We start from the raw sequence: 16,479 nt of genomic DNA, 5'->3' as shown, positions 1-16,479 counted from the left end.
TCAAGGACCTGCTTGGAGCAATCCCATAGGTTAGGGCCTAGGAGATAGGGGTGTCCAAGAGAGCTGGTGAATATTCAAGCATCACTTCCTCCAAGCTCAAGACAGGTACATCCCCATGAGTAGAAAATCAAGCAAAGCGGACTGGAAGCCTGCATGGATGAGCAAGTACCTTCTGGCAAACCTCAAATGGAAGAGGGAAGTTTATGGGATGTGGGAAAAGGGACAGGCCACTGGGGAGGAATATAGTAATGTTGTCAGAATGTGGAGAGAGGCAATGAAGGTGGCTAAGGTCCACTTAAATTAAATCTGCTGAGGGAGGGTGAGGACAACAAGAAGGGCATCTTCAAGTACCTCAGCAGGAAAAGGATGACTAGGGAATATGCAGACCCACTGCTGGGTGAGGTGGATGCCCTGATGCTGAAGGATACATAGAAGGCGGAGTTACTGAATGCCTTCTTTGCTTCAGTCTTCACTGCCAAGGTTGGCCCTCTAGTTTCCCAGACCCTGGAGGCAAGAGAGGAAGTTTGGAGAAAGGAAGACTCTCCCTTGGCCAAGGAGGATCGCATTAAAGATCACTTAAGCAAAACTGACACCCACAAATCCACGGGCCTCTACGGGTTGCACCCCCAAATGCTGAAGGAGTGGGAAGATGTTATTGACAAGCTACTCCCCATCGTGTTTGAAAGGCCTTGGAGAACACAAGACATGCCTGAGGACTGGAGGAAAAAAGCAATGTCACTCCAGTCTTCAAAAAGGCAAGAAGGAGGACCCAGGAAACTACAGACCAGTCAGTCCCACCTTCATCCCTGGAAAGATGATGGACAAGCTCATCCTGGAGGTCATCTCAAAGCATGTAGAGGAAAAGAAGATCACCAGGAACAGTCAACACATTCACCACAGGGAAATCATGCCTGACCAACTTGATAGCCTTCTATGATGGAATGACTGGTTGGGTAAACAAGGGGAGAGTGGTAGATGTAGCCTACCTTGACCTCAGCAAGGCTTCTGACACTGTCTCCCACAGCAGCCTCCCAGGTAAGCTCAGGAGTGTGGGTCAGGTGAGCGGACAGAGAGGTGGGCTGAGAACTGGCTGGACGGCAGAGCCCGGGGGGCTGTAATCAGCGGCGCAGAGCCTGGCTGGAGGCTGAGGCCAGCGCTGTGCCCGGGGTCAGTGCTGCTCCAGTCCTGTTCAACTCGCTCATCAGGGACCTGGACGCAGGCACAGAGTGCACCCTCAGCCAGTTTGCTGGTGACACTAAACTGGGAGCAGTGGCTGATACCCCAGCAGGCTGCGCTGCCATTCAGCAGGACCGGGACAGGCTGGAGAGCTGGGTGGAGAGGAACCTCATGAAGTTCAACAAGGGCAAGTGTAGGGTCCTGCACCTGGGGCGGAACAACCCCACACACCAGCACAGGCTGGGGCTTGGGGGTTGACCTGCTAGAGGGCAGCTCTGTAGAGAAGGACCTGGGAGGTCTGGTCAACAGCAAGTTGCCCATGAACCAGCAGTGTGCCCTGGTGGCCAAGAAGGCCAATGGTATCATCCTGGGGTGCATTAGATACGTGGCCAACAGGTCCAGGGAGCCTATCCTCCTCCTCTACCCTGCACTGGTGAGGCTGCTTCTGGAGAGCTGTGTCCAGTTCTGGGCTCCCCAGTTCAAGAGACAAGGAACTGCTGGAGAGGGCCCAGCGGAGGGCTATGAAGACGATGAGAGGAGTGGAGCATCCCCCTGATGAGGAAAGGCGGAGAGAGCTGGGCCTCTTTAGCCTGGAGCAGAGAAGACTGAGAGGGGACCTTATCAACATCTACAAATATCTGCAGGGTGCACGTCAAGAGGATGGGGCCAGGCTCTTTTCAGTGGCGCTCAGTGACAGGACAAGGGGCAACGGGCACAGACTGAAACCCCAGAAGTTCCATGCGAATATGAGGCAGAACTTGTTTACATTGAGGGTGACAGAGCACTGGAACAGGCTTCCCAGAGAGGCGGTGGAGTCTCCTTCTCTGGAGACACTCAAAACATGACAAGATGGAACCCTGTGCAACCTGCTGTAGGGGAACCTGCTTTGGCAGGGCACTGGACTAGACGATCTCCAGAGGTCCCTTCCAACCCTGACCATTCTGTGGTTCTGTGATTCTTCATAGTGACTGGTATGGGCCTACGTTTTGGATTTGTGCCGAAAACAGCATTGATAACACAGAAATGTTCTCATTATTGCTGAGCAGAGCTTTCACAGAATCAAGGCCTTTTCTGCTCCTCACCCCACCCCACCAGAGGATAGGTTGGGAGGGGGCACAGCCGGAACAACTGTCCCCAGCTAACCAAAGGGATATGCTGTACCGTATCATGTCATGCTCAGTGTACAAAGCTGGGGAAGAAGAAGAAAGGGGGGGGGACATTTGGAGCGATGGTGTTTGTCTTCCCAAGTAACCATCACACATGACAAAGCCCGGCTTTCCTGGAGATGGCTTAACACCTGCCTGCCCATGGGAAGTGGTGAGTGAATTCCTTGCTTTGCTCTGCTTACATGCGTGGCTTTTGCTTTACCTGTTAGCTGTCTTTATCTCAGCCCACAAGTTTTCTCTTGCCTTTACCTTTCTGATTCTCTCCCCGATCCCACTAGGGGGAAGTGACCGAGTGGCCATGTGGGTCTTAGTTGCCTGCTGGGTTTAAACCATGATAAGTGTAAAAAGGCTGTGTAACAATCCAGCGTGGGAGCACTGTAAGACAGCATCATGAGTGATCAGATGTGGAAGCTGATGTTGTCATACTGAATGGGAGAAAAGCTATAGAAGACCTGTGAAAAGGAAGACGGACAATGCTGTCCTATGTGTTAGAGAAAGAGGAACCAACCATCAGAGTGATGTGGCTGAAACGCTTTAGCTAGGTGCGTATCTGTTGTCCATGCACTTACAGTTCACATTTCAAGCTTTTTTCTGCTTCCTTTAGTTAAAGCCACTTAAAAAAAAAGAACATTGAGATTCATATCACAATATTATTTCAAAAGCTATGGCTAAGGATAGCACGAAGTCTTGTCCAACTCATAACAGAAAAGCCAATGTCTGACATGCTAAATGAAATTGTGGAAGTTTCATTGTAGAGTTGCAGTTGGATATGGCATTCTCCCTAAATAAAATGACAATAGAGAAGACTAGCAAAACACCCACCTTCACCTGAAGCTATCCTGTAGGACAATGCAGATGGAAAATACCCTTACGTGAAATCTCTAGAAAAGGTCCTCAGATGACAGTGTATCTGTTTCTGGGCCACTTGTCTCCAAGACTTTCTCCAAGAAAGTGGCCAGTCTTTTTCCAGTGTTGTTGGGGACAAAGAGTCCAAAGTATCTAATTCAAATGCCATCTCAGCACAAGGTCCCTGCTCAGATCTCAGTCTAAGCTTCCTTACTTATTCTATCCAGCTCAAGGTCATGTCCCTACCGTATTGATCAGCTTTTATTTTTTTTTCCTAATTGAAATCACTATACATATAGCTTAAAAGACATCAGGTCAGCTTGAGAAAACATATAGTAGGCACTAGAAATCCTTTCATCCCTTCCTCCAAAGTATAATAGCTTCAGCAAAATTCTTATTCTACTTCTGTCAAATCTAGATACTTTTCAAAGTAAGATATTATTTAATCTAAACAGGGCAATTTCTTTTTTCAACATCTCCATCATAAAATTTAATGTCAAGCGTGCATGACTTTAGCAGCACCTCCTCATCAAACTGCCAAAACAGGAATGGTTGACAATCAGCAAAATATTGCAAACAAATAAGAAGTTCTTGTACAAACAGTCTGCTTAGATTAAACATACAGCATACTGCTCTTTAGGTGGAAATCAAACTGAAATGAAACACCAGAAGCGAAGTTAAAAGCCTGTAGTAACTTCATGGTGTGAGCTCTTAAGTCTCACTAACACTAATTGTATGTATAGTTCAAAGAGATGATATACCCCAGGATATTTAAACTAATGTAACTGAAGTACAAATTCTAATGCAGGCAATTGCAAGTGAAAATCTTAAGGATCTGATTCTGCAACCCCTTTCTCATCTAGTTAACTACCTAGTCACATAAGTTTACCTACATGCAGGAGGGCTGACTTGAGTCAGGCCCTGATTTTCTAAATAAAATCTTGCCTTCATATTAAGGGAAGACAGCTAACCTTGAAATTATGGCTTTAGAAAGACACTTCTTGGCTATTTTCAGCAACACAACTTAATCCTAACATTGTAGTGTTCAGGAAAATTATTTGGCTTTCCTTCCATCCTGAGTTACGATGAAGAATAAGTAAAAAGAATATCAATAATGTGTCACACTCACATAATGCCCTTTATTTCATGATCTTCAAGGGCTTCATGGACATGAATAAATTAAGCATTAAGACAACAGTCTGGAAGAAAGTAGTGTTGGGCAATAAGGAAGAAAATAAAGTGTGAGGAATTGCATGAATTACACAAGTTGAGTCAGTGGCTGATTGGGAAGTAGAACCTGGATGACCTGGCTCTTGCTTTTCTCTTCTAACCACTAAGCACATTTTCTGCACTTGATCACTAGGAGTGCTTTTTATTAGCAAAATCAAAACAAAAACCTCATCAAAATGCTACAGAAAGAAAATAATGATTCATGAATCGGAGAACATCCAGATCATGAGAGTGCTTGAGGAGGCTGCCTCCTGAAGGTCTTTCTAGATACCGTTCCCAGGCAAGCAGTGAGAAATTCTCAAGAAATTGTTGCAAGTTTCCCTCTGTGGTTTCCCACCTAGCCATTCTGAAAATATTTTTAAAGCAAATTTCATGCAAAATCAGAGATGTGTGTCTGCAGGGAGAGGGGAGCAAGAGAAGCTGGACACTTACCCACCTACTGTGCTCCTTATAGGTGCCACCAGCTGTTCCCTTCACCTCATTCTCAAGATGAATGAAAAATAAACCAGTAGGTCCTTTTTTTTAAACTCAAGTTTGCATTAAAACTGAACTTTAAAAAGAGTCCATCTGCCAAAGGACTGACTTTCAGACTTGACCCAGTACAGCACTCATTGCAATCAATACAGTCCCTCCTCTTACCTTTAAAGCCTACAGATATGCATAAGCACTGGAAGATGATGGTAATGTTTGGTAACCAAGAAAAAGAATGAGGTGTTTCCCTTAGGCATTTCTTGACATTCTTATAAAAAATAAAAATACTGAAAAGGAGAAAATGGAAGAATAACAAAAGGACAGTATAGCTGTAGCATATAAAAATGACTCTAAGAGTAAATTAGTTACCTCTATGATTTTAGCTTGCGAGAAAGTGCTTTCATCAAAGCAATAAGAAACAATGAAAGTGGTTCAGTAGGCAACAGCAAAATGATCATACAATCATACAACTATTCATTTGGATCATCTGTTAAGATCATCTACTCCAACTGTTAACCTAGCACTGCCAAGTTCTCCAATAATCCATGTCCCTGAGTGCCACATGCCACATCTGCATGTCTTCTAAATACCACCAGGGATGATGACTCAAGCACTTCCCTGGACAGCCTGTGTCAATGCTTAATAACCCTTTTAATATCTAATCTAATCCTCCCGTTGGACAACTCGAGGCTGTTTCCTCTTGTCCTGCTACTTGCTACTGGGAGAAAAGACCGACACCCACCTTGCTATGATCTTCTTTCAGGTAGCTGTAGAGAGCGATAAGGTCCCCCCTGAGCCTCTTCCTCTCCAGACAAAACAACCCCAGTTCCCTCAGCTGCTCCTCAGAAGACTTGTTCTTCCAACCCTATAATTCACCACAGATATAAAATGTGCACACACATACCCAGGTACAGGTACATATTCCCTCATGTGGCTAACTTTATAATATTCATACTTACTTTTCAGGGGGATGGTTTCGGGCCTGTCACATTTTGTGATTGCAGAACATCTGAGCTGAAAGCTGAGGGGGTGCTTCACACAGCAAGCACTGATGCTTACAGACTTCAAAAGAGATCTCAGTCTTTGTGTCTGGAGGACTCCGTCTTAATATGGGCCTGAAGAGGCGCAAAAGATTCAAGTAAGGCCAGGCAACACTGGGAATACAGGGAAATAAAGAAAAGAAAAGGAAAACACAAAACCAAAAAGAACATGGAAAATTTCTTCTCTCCCAGTTACAGAGCAGTAAATACAGAAAAAGGGTTGACTTAAATGGACTTATGATTAACATGCTCCAGTAAACAGAAGGATGTGTGATCTGAAGTGCCATCATGCCATCAGCAAAATAACTTGTATTTTCTTTCTTCTAATCACTGATAACTGTTTCTTCGGCAAGCGAAAAATTGACCTAGCCTTGATTTTCTAACATATGTTTCCCTGCATCTCATTTTGATCTGAGATGGAAGGCATTCATCCTCCTCTAAAGACATTTTAGAATTTGGATTTCTGTGCAGAGACTTGTTGACCAAAGTGTTCTTTAACATCCAGGTAAGAACTTCGTGGTGGCCTGCCTGATAACAGTTGTGGTTAGTGTAACCACTGCTGGGACCTGGCAGTAGCCAGGCACTGCAGTAGCGTCTTATTCCTCCAGGTGAAGAGGCTGTGTTTCTGCCACCACTGTTTATCTCTTGTGACTTGCTGGGAGACATGGTTGCCTTGGAGTTTCACCAGCTGCCTGAGCTCCTTCCCTTCATTTTCCCAATTATTCTCCTTGCCTTTAGGAGTCTCTCTATGGAGTTATGTTACATTAGTCTCCGGCACTTTCACCTACCCAGGTATCTGCTGGACACTGAGGCTGGATTGACACCATCTTAGAAGCTTTAGCACAAAGCCCTCAGACTCCAAAGTTCTGCATTTGGCCTGCTGCCAGGCTGTGCATTGTGAGGACACACATTGCCTGCCAATGAAGTATAACATTGTTTGTGAAATGTACAGGCTTGGGACAATAAAACATATGATCTTGTTTAATGGATAACATTACACTGAACTTGACCTTCTGACTGAATGCAATGCTGCTCCAATAACATGTCTTTCTCATTTGTATCACTCAAGGAAATCCTGCTCTCTGTGACATTACGTTTTATCTGCACCATCAATCTCTACCAGAAAGACATACAGAAGCTCTGCTTAGGGGACTGCACAAATCTTTTTTATTATTATTAACGCCAAACATAACCATTTCAGCTTTGTAGTCATTATTTTCTGAATTCATCTGTTCATTTTTCTGGAACTTGAGAAAAATGTAGGTTTTATGTCTTATTTAACGAACTGTGGTTCGCACCGTAATGGCATTGCAAGCTACTGTCAAATCACAGATAATATGCCATCTGTGATGTTATACTAAGTTGTTGGGCCAAATATTCTGCTGATATAAGTTAGCACAGCTTAATTTACATCAGCAGTGCTTTTCAATCAAACTTGAAATAACAAATTCATCCACCCAAATGATCTTCCCTTTCTTCTAATTCCAGAGCCAAAATGCAGATATCAGAAGTCGTATTACAACTCTAGGAGTGTGAAAGCACTACTTCAGGCAAGCAAACAAACAAACAAATCAAACCAATTCTTTTAAAAAGTTGTTCACATGTATCTTAAATGCATATTATTGTGTTCTATCTGCCCTAAACATTAAGCCAGCCAGTCTATAACAGATTTTTTTTTATCTTCAGTCCTAAATAATTGATGCATGAACTCAGCCTTTCCCTTTGCTGGTGTTTAAGGTCACTGTTTTTTTTTTTTTCCTGTGAAAGTGCGTATTGTACTGGGCCCAAAGCACAGTCATATCTTGGCTCTTTCACCAGTACAGTAAGAAATAGGCTTTCTGATGGTATTATATTATATTATTCTTGCACAAATACTTCAAGTAGTTCAAGTACCTGTAGCAGCCTGTCTGCAGCAATCACTTTTGCTTTCCAATGAAGGCAGAATGTCACCATAAAATGGCTACTCTGTCTCCATGGTATTTCTTATGGGCCTAGTGTGGATTTGTAAAAAAGGCATGTACAAGACATAGATCTCAAGAAAGGGGCACTAACTGGGCTGGCTTCCAGAACACCTTCTCTACTCTGCAACCTGCCCCCACTGCTCTCTGTGCTGAGGATCCTTGGGGGCAGGCAGGGAGGCTGCTGTGGGCAGACAAATTGCTCAGACAGCCCACAGACAGCATCGCGTCCCTTCCAATGACTGGGATGTTAGGTGACTAGATTTGCACCAGACATGTGATATGGGAACCACAATTCTGGTCAATGCTAGAGGCACTTCCAGTCATTGAACAGGAGAGAACATGGCTTTGCAGTGTCACCGTAGAATGTTATATGACCGGTGTTTGCTGTAACATTTTTCACCCTGCCTTAAATTCTTGTGGAGTTGCAACTATTGTCATTACCAGGCATTGGCAAGAGTAAGCACGATGCATATGCTGTGACTGTACTGCCCATGACATGAGAACCACAGAACAGCTCAGCGCTTGGGCAAAGGCACAGATAAGTAAGGGATAAGCAGCACGTGAGAGAGAGCAACACAGGTATGTTCAAAACTTTTCCAAACTGTACACTTAATAGCAAATTGGGAAAGATAAAAACCCTAGCAATTTTATGGGAACATTTCTCACCCGGACACCCCCACACCCCCTGACATGATCTAGGACCTTTTGGAAAGACACAGCAATAGTTGCAGATACACCCACCGTCTGTTCAACACTCATTGGCAGTAAAAGTTCTGGACTGAGAAGATGAAAGCTGAAGCTCTGCCGTTTTTATCCTCTGGAATTAAAATAGCTTTCCTTTCACCTTGCAGAGCAGCAGCCCAAACAGGGTTGCCCCCACCCAAGCAGTCACAGCTGCGTTGCCAACACTTGATCGCTGTTTGGAAAATAAGCAGTTTTGGGAAAGAAAAGATAGGAAGATTTTTCCACAATGTTTGGGAATGTTTGGCATGCAGAAAACCCCTGCTGGCTGCCTGCTGGCCTGCCCAGGAGCCAGTGCACAGAACTGCAGATTCTGCTGATATCGTCCAAATCTGCTAATTTTGCTGCCGCTTTGGGTATCTTTCATCATCTCCGTACAAAGCAAGAGATAGACAGGTGGGGCCTTTTCCTGCTCCCTTTGAAGCCTGTGGCAGGTTTCCCTTCAGAGGCAAAGTGCCAGAATCTGTACCTGACCAAATAATTTTGTGTTTCAGCAGCTGACTGCATTTCCCTGAAAGTGCTTGATCTGAGCCATGGTTCCCAGCCAGAATCCCATGGCTCCATAAGAACAGATTTTGGCCCCGGAGCTGGTACCAGTGCAGATGATACTCCTTTACTTAGTGCCACTTTCCATAGAAAGCCCTGGGTGTCCTATACAGGGAGGAATGTCTGTGGGGCTGTGCCTTCCCCTAAAGCCATACCCTGGCCCTTGTTTTTCAATTTCTGACTTGTGCTCACAACGATGCACCAATAGTGGCTGTATTATCACCTTCTTAGGTCAGGAAAGATCACCAGGGTGGATCGCCTGCCTTGCAGTTCCCTCAGTTCTAGTCCTGCAGCAGAGTGTTTCCTTTGCTAATGGTGCCCTTGGTGACAGGTCCGTGCTCTAGCGGGCACAGTTTGAGAGATATGATCCTTGAGCCACAAGGAGGTGAAGGATTCCCACACTGTGTACACCCAGGGTGAGTTTTATCCTCGGACAGAAAGAGCACTGGTTACATTAACTGGGAAAATAAACTCCAGCCTTGAAGACTGTGCTCACTCTGGCTTTAAGCACAAACTGGTTCACGTCAACACGCAAAGCATGTGCATGCTGCTGTGGTTTCTCCCTGCTTGTGGCAGGAAGGATCAAGGAAAGAGTTGTAAAGGTGAATAAAGCCTTTACAGCATCTACAATCTACTTTTCAGAGTAACAGCCTAGACCTGGATCCTGTCTCACCACCATGGGCAAGTAAAGTGGGAGGAATGGAAAGTGGCCAGCACTCCATTTTTAAGCTCAAAAGCATTAAGAGGAGTATGGCACTGAAGTTAAAAATAACATCTGATTTCTGCCGCCAGCAGATGCATGCTTTCCTGCCAGGGAGATCAAATTTGAACAGGCACAGAGAAACATTTACATAACAAGACTGTAAGAAGCAGCATACTGTAAAAGAGATCTGTAGGCCAGAGCTGAAGTGTCAGTGATTCTTCTGGTGATAGCAATACTCAAGCAAATAAACCACAGGGCTTTGAGAGCACATCAGAGATACACATTAATGCTTAAGGTATTCAGATGAGAGCAAAAATGAGACTGTAGGAACTATTCCGTATCTGAACAAGATGCAAAGTAGTAAAGTTTGCAAGACGCTTGTGTGCACAGAGCTAACAAACACAATCAGGAAGCAGGAGGCCTTGTATTGTGTGTTTTCACAATATATGTCATACATACTGCTTTCCATCACGATGTGATAAATCATTTGTTTGTATCCACAGCCTGACATACTTTAAAACAATCAGCAAAGGACTGCATTGCAAACCAGCTTGTCACTGCTGATTCTCTAAGCTTTTAGTGACTGCTGTTTTGTCCGTATCATTACTGTTTGTCCTTTTAAAAAACATATGGCAATATAGCAAGCACCAAAGCAGGGAGAAAGGAACATGGCTAAAGCAGTAGTTTAACTGTGTCCATCCTTTATCAAAGTAGATAGCTTGGTTTTGGCTGGAAAAAAGTTATTTTTCTTACCAGTAGCTGGTACAGTGCTTGTTTTGGATTTAGTGTGAGAATAATGTTATTAATGCACTGATGGCAGTGCGTATCTACATAAAGGTCTATTCAGTTTCCCATGCTCTTCCAGTGAGCAGGTGCACAACAAACTGGGAGGGAGCACAATGAGGAGAGCTCACTTGAACTGGCCAAAAGGACATTCCATACCACAGAACGTCATGCTCAGTAAATAAACTGTGGGGAGCTGGCTGGGAGGTGCAAACTACTGCTCACGGTGGTGAGCAATTGTATTTTGCACCACTTGTCTTTCTTGGGTTTTATTCTTCTCTTTCTTTTTGTCATCTCCTTTTTCATTACTATTATCGCTATTATTACTACTACTACTACTATTATTATTGTTGTTGTTGTAATTAAATTTTACTTTATTTCTATAATTAAACTGTTCTTTTCTCAGCTCACAGGTTTTATCTTTTTCCCGATTCTTCTCTCCATCCCACTGGGGGAGTACAGAGTGTGAGCAAGTGTCTGAACAGGACTTAGTTGCTGGGTGGAGTTAAACTGCAACATGCAGAGCAGGTGGTAGACATCTGCAGCCTGGACCTTTGCCCTTCCTCTCTTAACATCATGCAACTTGCAGTGTCACCTGATGATGTTGCACACTTCTGCAGCCTATGGTCCCACATTGCGCCTCTGATTGTTTGAATCAAATAAAATACATGTAGATTTTCTCCCTGCCTTCTCCTGTAATTAAAAACTAGCAGGTGGCAAGTACATTTTATTCTGTTTTTTATCCAACATTTCATGCAGTGTTACAGCAAATTGTTAAAACCTCAAAAACCTCAAACAAAAAAATGTGTCTGTGAATTTTTGTCAAGATGGAAACACAAGAACAGAAAAGTATTTAACTTATTGAAAAGGACACCAGAATATTAGTGGCAGCATCAAGAATGAAACAAAACTAAAAAAGACCTACCTCACCATTTCTTGTACCAGCCGTTGTACCACTGAGTCTTCATCACTGTCCTTGTGATGCAATCCATAGCAGTGTACCACTGCTTCCACTGGTGCTTTACCATTAGCAGCTTTATTGCTTAAGATTTTCTTTTTCTGCAAACAGTAAAATATTGCAATAACGTTTTTCAATGTAGATTATTCCCTGCTTGTAACAATTACCACTAAAATCCTCATATGATTCTTCAGTGTTCTATGCCTTGAAAATGGTATGAGCTCAAGAACTTTTACTGCACAACAGGAATGATTGAGTATTAATTTTCTGGGTTAGGATATTGGGATAACCAGAAAAGATGACACTCTTCTTAAAGGACGTCTAGCAAGGGCTTCAGTTTTCTTAAATTATTGTCATCCAAGTTGAACACTAGGGGTCATATTTAGATAACCACTGACACATTGCAGAGCACATCCAGGATTAAAAATAACCACACACTCACCAATGCTAAACCATGAATGTTTAACAATTCACAAAGGAACAGCAGTGATTTTCATAGTATATGGTGCAAATGTCGTTTTGCTGTGAAGTGCTGGGTTGATTCCTGTATTTCTGTTCTCAGCAGGAGTTTGGAAACAAGTGGGAAGGCTCACAACATGCTTACAGCGTCAGATGAGCCCTATATTTTCCCCTAAAGGGGAATGCCCCTGCACAGATGTCTCATGGTCTGTGCTCTCTCAGTTTTTTATTTTCAGCGCCACACCTATTCTAGTTCAGGAGAAGTGCGGCACAACATTTTTGTTGTTGACCCAAAGTGCTCTTGGGAAAACCAGAAAGTTCATTTAGGAGTCAGATTCAGGGGCAGCAACACCAGCTGTTTCATCAGTTTTACTAAACTTTTGTATACTTACACATTTCTTGACATTAACTTTCACCACACACAAAAGACAGATGACTCTGAGGAAGTACATTGACATTACATAGATTCCTGGAAGCCCAGATAACGCCATAGTGTAACATTAATTTTCCACCATTCTTACAGCAGTGGAAAGAGACTACCAGGAGATACGTGCTTTTGTGGAAGTGCAGCTCTACCGGTGCTGAGGGACAGACATGTTCCCTTACCCCGAACAAGAAGTGCTAGAAGTGGTTTGACAGATGTCTTTGCATTCCCACTATCTCTGGCTGTGCGTGGTTCTCCAGTGGTTCTGGGGTCACAGTTATAGATTGTCGCAATTCTGGGTTGATGTCAACCATTGTGCTGCTTTGTGCTGCTGCAGTTCCACATGATGAAATGCAAACATAGAAAATAAGCATTAGCTTGTGCCTAATGCCTTTCTGTCCACATGGCTTGCTTGTTTCCTACATTATAGTTTCCATTGTGTTGCCCAGTCACCTTTAAAAGTCCTAAGTACTGGAGTTTCCACCATTTCCTTTAGGAGACTATTTCACAATTTGAAATGTCTCGCTGTCAAGGAGGTTTTCCTGACATTCATCCTAAAATTTCCTTCTTTTAATTTCATCTAATTATCCCTAATTAAACACCCATGTAAAAAATTCCTTTCCTTGTGCCAGATTGTGGCTGTTCTTTCATATACTTGCAAGCTGAAGAAGGAAAAGGGAACCCGAATTTACCCCTGCCCTGTGAGGTAAATGCAGAACCAGCACTGAGTGACTCTGAAGAATATTCTTTCAAATTTGAAGTCATAAATGTGTTAGTATATACAGTTAGTTTGAACTCAGATGCTGTAGAAAATGTAAATCAGAACTGAAAATAAATAAAGCAGTTCAAGACAAATAAAAGGTGCGGTGGATTTTTAGTGACCTAAAGCTTTTTTAAGAACATTTACTGCTATTCCACAGTAAAGATATGGGATCATATATATACCTTTCAATTTCTGAAAATGTTCTACCTTACTTAAGTATCCCCACTGTTTTGTGGAGCTTCTTGTGAAACTACCTGACCACTACAACTCTTTCTTTGCTGGTTGACAAGTTACTCCAAAGTCTTATTGCTTACCACTTAGTAGTAACAGGTTACCCCTTGAAGCAGGGTTTCATCATCAGGTATGGTGATAAGAAACCCTGGATTCAAGTATTTGGCTGAAATTCATCAGCATTTTGGGCAATAAGAGATTAGGTCCATGTTGTCCTGGTTAAATTCTGATTTACCTCTCTTGTGCCAACATTTAGTTCTCCTGTAGTTTCAAACTGAGTGTGCTGGTTTTGATTTCCCTTCTCAAAAATGGTTGCACAACATTGCTAGTACACAGTGGCTGCTTTGGTTACATCTATCTCAGACACCAAGCCTCAACAGTGAGTGGATTAACTGGTGAGATACTTCAATCCCTAAATATTCTGCAGGAAAACAAAAAACTCTACCCATATAGAAATTTAGCAGTATAGACATCTTTTATTAAAATGCATTAGCTGCTCACAAAGTTTGCTCTTCAGAAACCCATGCTGTTTCTTGCATATATCAAGTTTATCTTTGGTTTGATTTCAGAACATTCAGAACAGTATCAACTGAGATCCAAAAGGACTACACCAACTTTAAGCTGTCAAAACCCTACAGAAATAAAAAGGAACTTTAAAAATAGCTCCACTTCAAATTAAATAACCTATATTTAAAATATTCTTGTTTTCTTTAAGATCTCTGGGAAATCAACTTGTCTTAAGAAATGGCATGGCTTTAAAAAGCATGCCAAATGCCAGCTGCTGAGACTTAAGTTTGTTAACTGGGATACCAAAAAATTACCTTACTTTCATGATTTTTCCTGCTTGGGATGGGTTGGGATGGGATGGGATGGGATGGGATGGGATGGGATGGGATGGGATGGGATGGGATGGGATGGGATGGGATGGGATGGGATGGGATGGGATGGGATGGGATGGGGCAATTCTGTGGCTTGCATGTGGAAACCCTACTCTGCTCTGCCTGCATGCTGGAAAGAGCCTTGCCTGGAGAAAAGAAAAGCAGGCAGGGAGATGGAAAAAAGTCTGGTTTCTTTCAGGCCCTACAGGAAGTTTGGGCGCAAAAGAGCTATATTAATAGCAATATTTCTTTCATCCTTGGGTGCAATGGGACAAGAGAAGTGTGTAAAGACTGAGGCTAGTAGCTGGAACAAGCTGGCTTCTTGTGTGAGTCTTCACAAAGCTTTACTGGTAGGTTTTAAATAATTTTTTACAGTCTATCATTATGAGCCATTTCAAATCATAAGGAGTGCCCTATTAATTCGGTAAAATGTCAGCCTGAAAATGAGAAAGTTTTACAGACTGCCAGAAGTTCTATGTTTTGTTACTTTCCAGCCTCAGAACCAGATTTTTAATAGGTGAATTCCGCCCCGCCCCGTGCTTCTCATACTACACAGAAAATTATTCTGAATAAGTAATTATGGGTTTTTTTAGCATATTCTATTCTTAAAATCAGACAGACTATAAGGAAAGGATAAATACCAAGCTACAGAGTGTCTATCCAACTAGATGTAGAGGACTATTTTTATCAAATATGTAACACTGGAACAAAGAAACACCTGATGTATTGAAGTAAGGCAGGTGGGGCAACTCATCAAAGGCTGGAAGAATTAACACAGGAGTCTCACACAGATCACCTCTACTTAATATGGTTTTGTATTCCGATAGATAGTTGCATAAGCATCCTCCACATGCTTAAACATTGAATTTAGCATTTCAAATCAGAAACTGGACACCTTTTAAAAGCTGGTGAGAAGAACTTAGCTTGGGAACCACAGCTTATGCAGAACACTCAAGCACGGGCATTTGCTGTGGAGATGAAGGCAGTGGCTTGTCTTTGGGGTACTAACTTCAGTAGTTGACTCTTTAACTAACAGTTTCTGTGCTTGGGAGTAACAGAGGCTCCTACCGAGCATGTTGCTGAACGTCCTCACTTCTTCTTTTCAATGAGGACTGGGGAATTCAGCACCTTGCAGGAACTGAGTAGTGTTCAGGGAACTACAGTGTCATGTTTTGCTGTCGATTGATATAAAATGGAGAAAACATTCCTTTAATAAATCATAGTTAGAGAATTATTTAAACTTACTGCAAATGAAATTTTTGGTGATGTTAGCGCTAGTACTATCTTCTGTAACCTACTTATCCAGGGTTTTATCCAAAATACATAAACAAAATCTACTGATTCGTTACAGAATGCACCAGAACACACAAGTTTATCTAGACAAAATGTAATTGTTTTGCTTTAGCAAAAAAGGGTATAAAAGGCAAAGACCACAATATGTGAATATGTCAGTGCTCGCTTAAGGCCGTGCTTTTCAAAATGTAGTAATCATAACTGTTTGTTTAATGTTGACAGCATGCTTGCTGCTCTGCAATAGCAAACAAAATCATATTTTAATACTTTTGAGCTAACGTAACAAAGAACAGACATGACAGAAAGGACTGACAATACTAAAATAACTAATTTGAGTTACTGCTCTTACCTTCCAATTTTATGGCTATTGTAAAAGAAATGAGTTGTCAAAATGGATTGAGTGGAGAGCTATAACTTTGGTGAGATGAAATCAGGAGGATTCAAAGCAGTTTCCAGACTGTGCTGTTCCTGTCATATGGCTCAGTCAATGGTTGAGCCATGTAGAAGGCACTGGTTTTAGAATACTTCACCTGAAATTTACCCTCTCAGAAAACCATATAATTTCTTGAAATAATACTTAGCTCTCCTAAAACTGTGACAGAGATGTTGCGAAGGCTGAAACCCCACCATCCTCATGTTGTTTTGTTTTATAATTTCTAGGTATCATATTTAGTCTTCACCTAGACAATACTACAGATAAAAGGTGAATATCAATTGAAATTTTCCCCCTTTTTTTCCTTGAATACACATCACACAAAATATAGCATGGAATTTAAATCTGTTTTGGCTTGCAAGAAAGCCCATAGAGGT

The sequence above is a fragment of the Falco naumanni genome, chromosome Z (genome assembly GCF_017639655.2).
Source record: "Falco naumanni isolate bFalNau1 chromosome Z, bFalNau1.pat, whole genome shotgun sequence".
NCBI classification, from domain to species: Eukaryota; Metazoa; Chordata; class Aves; order Falconiformes; family Falconidae; genus Falco; species Falco naumanni.
This window is presented reverse-complemented; position numbering follows the sequence as displayed.